Below are 8,611 nucleotides of genomic sequence, written 5' to 3'. Positions count from 1 at the left end.
GATCGGGGAGGGGATTACCAGGCCGTCCAGGTACAGGCCCGGTGTCGAGGAGGGGCATGGACTGGCTTAGCCCGCCCAGAGATGACCTCAGTGAGAGGATAGGATTTACACGGGGGAGGGCGGAGAGGTCCCAGAGCTCCCTTGGGCTACATAGTTGTCCTTCTGACAGCATGTTTTCTATTTATACTTGTAAATACAAGATTAGCTCAGAGAACGATCCTTACAAACTAAATCACCGCTAAAGCGAGCTACATCAACTAAATAATGAATAATTGAAAGTATAAAATGTGTAGTTCTTTATGACTCTTGGCATGTTCATTTTCCTTTGGTAAAATGATAATTAGGGGAAAAGTCTTAATGATAACATTTGAATAACTGTCACACATATACGCTAATAATAATTTTCCTTTGCCTCATAGTTTTCCTAATTGTATGTCTTGGTATGTTTAAAGAACATATCATTGCTTCTTGTTACACTCTTATGTGGAGAGAAAATAGAACAAAGCTTTATATTACATAAAATGTTACATAAAATAATTCTAGCATTTCCTGTCATTTTTACTGCTAAATAAAATGTTACACACACAGAATATGCCATATAGATAGTAATGTTTCATAGTGATGTATGAAAATTAAGCTGTGAAACAGTCTGAAATTACATTGCCCAACAGAACCACTCGGTCTTGAGCTATAATTCAAAGAAATAAACAGCTTAACAAGGCTCTTGGTGTGAAGGAGAATAGAGATCCGTTTGTAATGATCGAGTCTTACTATTCTGTGGTCAGTCACAGAGGGCTACTGTTGTTTATGCAGTCAGGGATAGCTCATACAGTTCGGCCACATAAATGTAGACTATATGAAGCAGTTGCGTAGAAATTTGCATTACAATATTCTGCACTTTGTTGCATCTGTGCAACATTCACACTACCAAGAGCTGGGTGACAGACACAAGACATGCATTACAATTTACCTTAATAAATGCCATTCATTTGCCTATGCAGACCTCTTATTTCATTCATATTCGCGCATTAGGCTTACGACACATGCGCGATTTGATTTGAAATTGTAAAAGCGTACAGTTCTGCTAATACCTGCATAACTTTAAAAATTATTCATTTCAACTTGATAATTATTAGAAACTATTTAGAAAGTAAAAGCATACTACATCTCCCACGGTTCATTGCAAACCAGCCAAAAAAAAAATAAATAAAAAAAAAACGAAAGTTTACATTCCACGCCCAGTTCATCGGGCGACTCGCTGCTCCGCAGTCTTTTGGTCCCGGATTTTTAGGAAGTCGTGCGGAGATGGGCTGAGTCTCGCGGCTGGGGAAGCGCGCGGGCGGCTCTCACTTTCCCGACAAATAGACCTGAGTAAGTATAGGTTATGAAATACCATCAGCATCAAAATACTACTAATATAATAATGACAGTGTATATTGTTATGTGTTATTGTTTAATATATGTTTGATAGCCAGCAAGGCTAGTCGAAGATCTTGTTTGCCAAGTTAAAAAAAAAGCTCGAGAAGAAAAAAATCTTTAAAATGCGTGTTTCTCTTACAGTTTTAATATTACGCGTGTACACCTGTCTGTGGATGTCGTTTAACTTATTTATAACAGGTATCTGGTTACTTAGTCAGTAGTATCATTTGTTATAGTTGGGAAAAGGTCCGTGTTGAGCCGTCAAAAAGGGCTGCTCAACTTTGCATCGCAGACATAATCGCGGCACATCGAGTCCTTATTTGCTAGCTAGAGCGGTCTTTAGTTGATCTACATTAAAAATAAGTTATGAATTCTGAATCTGAGAAATGTAAATATTTATCGGTATGTGATTTGAGAGCAATACACGGACACGTAGAGCATCAGCTGTTCATGTCTTCTCTTCCTTGTCAGAAACGTACAAAACGTAAAGCGTACATCTGGTGATGGCAATTTTTTTAAATCGCGTACACGATTAAACTTTGAAATTTATTATATCCAAAAATTGATTACGAAGAGAATTGACACCTGTTCAACAGACTAATTCATGTATGACATTCAGGTTCCTCTTGAAGGCAGGAAAAATGGACGCCACGTACTTTGGTCTGTAGGTTAGACTTGTTTAACTTGTTTCGTTTTCATTGTATGGAATGGGGGTGGGGTCTGTATGAACAAAAGAAAAATATACATCCTCATTTTCTTCAAAAGCTCTCCAGCTATTGATAAATATGTATCCCCTTAGGGGTAACAAAACAACATCTGAACAACTTAAAATGTTTCTGGTGCGAATATAGTGCAGTGGTTTATTATCTAGTGTTAGGTGTTTTTCAGTTGTTTGTTTTTAAACAAGTTTACAAAATATGCATGATGGGGTTCTTTTTTGGCTCTATTAAAAGTCAGGTTGTTTTGCTGTAAATAAAGTGTTCTGATACTTAAAAGAGGTTTATAAATCACAATATAATGACTACATGTACCATGTTACTGACTAATTTAAGCAGTTGTGCCATAATTAAAATATTTTTAGGAAATTTATTGGTTTTGGGTAGGTAACGTATAGCCTATTTAAGTAAGGCATCAACTTTGGAGCAATCAACTGTTGCTATAACAAAAAGATTATATATATACTTTATATACCACACTGGAATACATATAGCCTATAGCCCAAGGGGGTAGATTTGGGTATGTGCAGTAGGGTCACGTCCCTACCAACACTGTGGGTGTACCGGTGTGTGTATCATGTATGTTTTGGAGGGGTGGGTATTTGTTTGGTCCCTACCAATGTTGAAATGTAACCCATGCCCTTTATATATATATATATATATATATATATATATATATATACACACACACACACACACACCGTATACATATATAAACTTTGCATAACTTCACAGTACTTTTCATGCTTTTATAGTTCACTGCATGCAAAATGATTGATGTGTACCTAGAGATAATTTTTCAACATTGACTGCTTGTCTTCCCTATTCACTGGCAAATGAACTGTATTTGTTAATATATTGTTAAATTGCATCCTGTGAAGAAGGTATAAAGGTCAATGGGGAAGCTATCCTTTTTACAGGAACATAAGTTTATGGAAAGTTATTACCCATGTTCAAATGCTGAGGGGCAGTTCAAGAAACTGATCGAGGGTTACAGATATTACCCCTCTGTAGGAGTTATTTACATATTTTGCAATAAACTGATTTCACTTCTAGTGGTAATTTTGTATACTCTTGTACAAGGTCTTGATTGGTAGCAGTATGGGACTCATATCAATGTGAATCTATATTAAGATGCTGCTTATTCAAATGACAGTTAAGGTTTTTACTTACAGTAGAAACGCAGAATTTACCACAATCAGTCAAGATGAATAATAAGTGAGTATCTATGGTGTGATTTAAAATACTTTAAATGAAGGTTAATAGGCATAGCATATAACAAAGCTTGTGTGTCCTTCTAGTGTTGTAAAAGTTCCCTCTAAATACACTTTTTTTTTCCCCATCGGTGCATAAACAGCCGGTTAAGTGAACTGGTGTCTATGATTGTCTCACACTGTATGATTTTGCATCTGTGAATGTCTGGCAGCCCATTGCGGTTGTTTCCTGATCTTTGCTTCCTGCGTCACCATAACCCTGTTCTGTATATGCAGTCATGAAAGATGAATGGATAGAAAACATGCATAGCGACTTGTGATTATATAATATATGTGTCACATTAACATCATTTTAGTCTGTGTGTGACATACAGTACAATCACACATTTGGTATGAGGCAAGAAATAATGGGGAAAAGGTAATACATGTAAGCTGGAACAAGCACATGCTGCTAATGGCCAAATAGAAGGCAACGTTTGATGGAAGCTGTGCCATAGGTCATAAATACTTACACTCAATGGCCACTTTCTTAGAGACACCTATGTAGTAGCAAGTGCAATTGCCTTTTGGCTTCAGAACCATTTTAAGGGTGGATGAATTGTGGCCTTACTTTACAAGTCTGGGCTTTTATTATTATTATTTATTTATTTTTTTATTATTTATTTACTGTCATTGTAATGCATGTGAATCCCAGTAGGATGCCTTTCTGAGATGCTGCCACCGCAGTGTCTAACACCGATCGTCAAACCACATTCATAATCATTTAGACCAGGCATCTTAGCCATTCCATATCTTGGAAGCACCGTAAATGAACCTCTTTCCGCGTGTGATTCACTCTTTGGAAGAGGAGGCTGTTTGCATTAATGAACAGGTATATCTAATAAATTAACCACGGAGTATAATGACCTTCTCGGACCAAGGCTAGCAGAAAAGGGATGGCTCGTTTCTCTACCGCTCATCCAATGTTGAATACCGGTAGTGTATCGTTAATGCCATAAGAATATGTCACAATAATAGAATAAAATAGAATAGTAATACATTATTCATCCCCTAGGGAAATTGTGTGTTTGCCTGCGCTGTCTGGCTCTCTGTGAGAGAGACAGAGAGGTTTTTGGAGCCACAGAGCCTCCTTCTCAAAGGCCATAACAGAAAGATAAAAGCCATACTGAATTACTTGAAAGTGGGCAAACAAAATTTACCGTGAAAGCCCGTTATTTGTTCTGTGTGTGTGGAGTTGGCCTGGTGTGGAGGAACATGACTTTATCCCAACCAGTCTAATTCAACACTAGCTGAAAAAAATATCTTCCGTGAGTTCAGAGTATCTATACTATATAATAATTACTGTGTATTATCTATCTGTTTATGCTGTGTATGGGGAAAAGAAATCTGTAACTATGGCTATAATCGTATATAATAATAGTATAAACGCAAACATTATTACCAAAAAAGTAATGGGATTTATTATATGAATTGACTGAAGTTTTACCATGGTTTTTAGCATTCAGGGATTTCGGAATTTAAAAGGTCTGTGGAATTGAGGTACATTTTCCTAGGTGGCTTATTTTTGCTTGCGATTTGAAAAGCTCAGATGAAATATATAGTGTAGTAAATGCACAGAATTTGACATGTAGATCGCCAATGTCCCCTCACCCCATGATGGCGTGATAAAAAGTGTTTCTACATGAACAAGATTTATATAGATTGTAGGCAGCAGCAAATCTAACAGTGAAATATAAAAGAGGAATTCATATATGGAATGATTAAAAGAGAACAGTTCCTGTCATTGTGCGGGCCAGTGCAATAAATGTTATGGGCACAGGATGGTGAGTTTGGCTCATACACTGCTGTTTATGAGAGTGAATTGAATTTCCACCTTGTGATGAATGTTTATAGGAGATCAACTGCTCAGTGGTAAGTACAGTTGATGTCATCCATCCATTATTACAATGAAAAGTCTCCAGGTGAGAGGTATCGCTGGTTGTGGAGTGAGCACAGTAAACACCTTGGTATTGGATATGCTATATGGTCATTGTTCTTAATCCAAGGTAGGCCAACACTGCTATGACGTAATAGATTATTATTAATATTTTTCATGTAATTTGTATTCTTGGCCATGAATCACCTGCCCCGTTGTCTTAGTTTTACATCTTTAGTGTTTTAATTTAGACTAATGAATGGCATGGTGATGTCTAATATATGGCAGTGTGTTCAGTGTGTGACTTATTTGTCTCTGTCTTTTGCATTAAATGTACAATATATGGTATTTCCCTCGCAAAGTTAAAGAAGTGAAATAGAAACTTCTGGCGAGGGAGATGCAACTTGAACAATGGGAGGGACAGAGTCGGGTTTTGGATATGGGACATTATGACCGAATTACAGTAATGAAATACTGTGCAGCTTATTGCTCACAGTACAAGTTAGGATTAATGCACAAAAAGCTGTGCAATATCAGTTTTTATGTGCAGAGCCACATGACGCAGCGAGTGCTCGCTGTCTTGGAGCGATTTTAGAAAAGCATAATGCACAGCTTGGACTGCATTAACCCACCTGAATCATGGCTACCACACATTTGGCTTGCATATTTGTACCTAACACATTATTTTCACGCGTGTGAGCTGAAAGCACATTTGTTAGTATATTTTCCACCAATGATTAAGCATTTTCTTTACATATGACCCAAGTCACCATTGTTATTTTTAAATAGCGGTGTACTGAAACGTAAATTTTGAGCGCTACCGGTATATTTTTGTGTAATATCACTGATACAAGGGGATGAATCTTGCTGCACTTCCCGGGCCTGATTACTCGAATGATGTGTCATCATTTATTTTACTCTATGGAAAAGAAAATTTCAATGTGCGGGCCATATATAATAATGGATATAATAATATCTCTGATCTTCAGGCCTTTATTTTCAGGCCTATGCAATTATCTCCATTATTTTACTACTTTTGTCTTTATCTTTGGTGCTGCTAATTTTGATTAATGATAAAATTTAAATATCAGCTATAATTGATACATGCACTTGCATTTCTACATTGAACCGATGCCGATATCTTGATTTCTAACAAATATTGGCTGATCCCAATATTAACTGATATATCACACATCTCTAGAAAATAGTTTTTTGCTACGACTATAAGCTACTGATGCACCGATAAGGAAACTTCTGGCCGATAGTGATAGTCGATTATTTCAAAAAGTAACACTGAAACTGATTAACAAATTACTTTTTTCATATTTTTGAAATGCATTTATTTTTTGGTAGGAAAGCATCATCTCTGGCATACAACAGTCCCAGAGCGCTATATTTTATAACTGTTAACATCTTACATATTTGTAACATTTATAATTGAGAAAGTTTATCATCAAGTGTGATAAATTACATAATCTTCCAAGTGATGTCTTTTGATTTTGCAGTGTCTGCACTGAATTTTCTTTTGCTATGAAATGCTTGCGACACTAACAGACTAGCATTATTCAGCAGTACTGCAGCCTATACTGCAACAGATTTTGTTTTTCACAAGCTCTTCATACTCTTAACTCTCTCACCTTAAGGTTTAACCTTATTAATTTGTGTTAAAATGGTTGTTAGTAGATCCTTCCTTGAGAAATTTTAGCAGAGCGATGTTTGCGAAGTGCATTTCTAACAACGTTAAAAGCAGACATTTTTCTAACGGTTTAGTACGCAGGTGGGAAAAGCAACATGGGTCACCACCTTAAAGGGAATTAATGGCTGATTGTTACTGCATTGGCTTATACCAATAGTTGGAAAGCAGTTAATATAGTTTTACAGCCAATAAAAGCTACATCTCTTTTAAAACTTCCTAGAAATGCTTTTAAAGAGATAAGCTGTAAGTAATGATAGCGATAAGAGACATATAAACACTATGCAGCAGGCCTCTAGAAAACTCTTGGAGTCTACTTTATTGATGTTAAACAAATCATTAGTGTCACGATAAGTGATGTACGAGAAAATCAAAATCATCACGATAATTTTCCAAATTGTCCAAAGCACGATTATCACAAAAAAAAAAAAAAAAAGAGGACTAAAGAATTACTGTGTCCACCCAGCATGGCGGATGTACTCCTGATGACGTCATGTACTCCACCCTGTATTTATACTGCGGTATACATATTTTGGCGGCATTTTCCAGACCAGTGCTGTTACTGTATTTTGCAATCTTGCCAAACTGGGTGGGGGTTGGTATCTCAATTTAAAGCAAGTAATTCCAAAGTGTGTGAAATGTAAACTTTCATTGAATATCTCTGTACCTCTTCCATGAACAATAAGAACAGTTTCTAAACAAGTTGAACGATTTACACTTTTTTAAAACTGTTCTATTTGGGTTTTACCTCACCCCGTGTCTTGTGCTTTCCTTTGCTTGTCACTGCACTCATTGCCAGTCGCATCACTTTTCACACTTTTCTACAGGATTTAGAGTCGCCGACAGGTCCAGATATTTAGCCTGATAAATATGTGTATCATGCGGGGAGTCTGCTAAATATCTGATGGGCATCAGCAACTCTGTTTGGTCGTGTCTGAACTAATACCGTTCAAGCCGATTTCCCAACGTCAAGTAAACTCCGATCTAAAATGAGTTAGCATGTTGTATGTGTTTCCGGTATAACAGAGCCAACAGACATTTTTAGTCTTAGAAGCTACTCTTTGGCGTTGCCATAATTTACTGGGAAGCCAATATTGACTATTGACTTATTAGAGTCTCTCAGAGTTCTCTAGCACTAGCTGTAACCGACTCAAAGTCAAAATTAGCCTAATGTTTTTTTTTTGTACGTTGAACATCTACTTGTGAATTTAGGTTTCACACTTGTACTACTACAGCCTTTGTCTTTGCTTTGAATGTAGACCTGATTGCAAAATCTACTAAATTGTGAAACATATCAAATCAGCAAACACATATCGATATAATATCGATTTGGTCACTGCTAATTCTCACCCCTGCCACTGAGTGTAACTCATTTTCAAGTTTAATGAAAAAATGCTGACGGTTGCCCAGTTGCTAACCACTTATTTTATACTGAAATTCGAATTAATGCATATTTTGATCATATTTTGCGCCTCAGCTCAACGATGTTCTTTGCGGATGGTATTTTTAGTACTCTGCGTATCATGCGGGGAGCATTACTCATGCAACGGTAAAACTGAAAAAACTGAAGAAGTTCAGCTGCCTTGGTAACTGAGGTTCCTGCCAAAAGCACCTCAACAGTCAGTTCTCATGTCACTGAGTTCTTGCCTTGCAG

At 36.8% G+C, this 8,611-nt stretch overlaps 1 protein-coding gene across 4 annotated transcripts in view; it reads left to right on the top strand.

Annotated features, from left to right (window-relative positions):
• The first annotated feature begins 1,243 nt into the window (after positions 1-1,243).
• Positions 1,244-8,611, top strand: part of LOC125738834 (pleckstrin homology domain-containing family A member 1-like) — a 29,448-nt gene continuing 22,080 nt past the window's right edge. For 3 of the 4 annotated variants that reach the window (XM_049008246.1, XM_049008248.1, XM_049008247.1), the window contains exon 1: positions 1,248-1,371. The gene's annotated coding sequence lies outside the window, so the exon portion shown is untranslated. Of the gene's footprint in view, positions 1,372-8,611 lie in introns of all 4 variants that reach the window. The other variant, XM_049008250.1, reaches the window with a different exon arrangement.

Source organism: Brienomyrus brachyistius, chromosome 3, assembly GCF_023856365.1.
Source record: "Brienomyrus brachyistius isolate T26 chromosome 3, BBRACH_0.4, whole genome shotgun sequence".
Taxonomy (NCBI): domain Eukaryota; kingdom Metazoa; phylum Chordata; class Actinopteri; order Osteoglossiformes; family Mormyridae; genus Brienomyrus; species Brienomyrus brachyistius.
The sequence above is the reverse complement of the archived record's forward strand: the minus strand, read 5'-3'. Positions and strand labels throughout refer to the sequence as shown.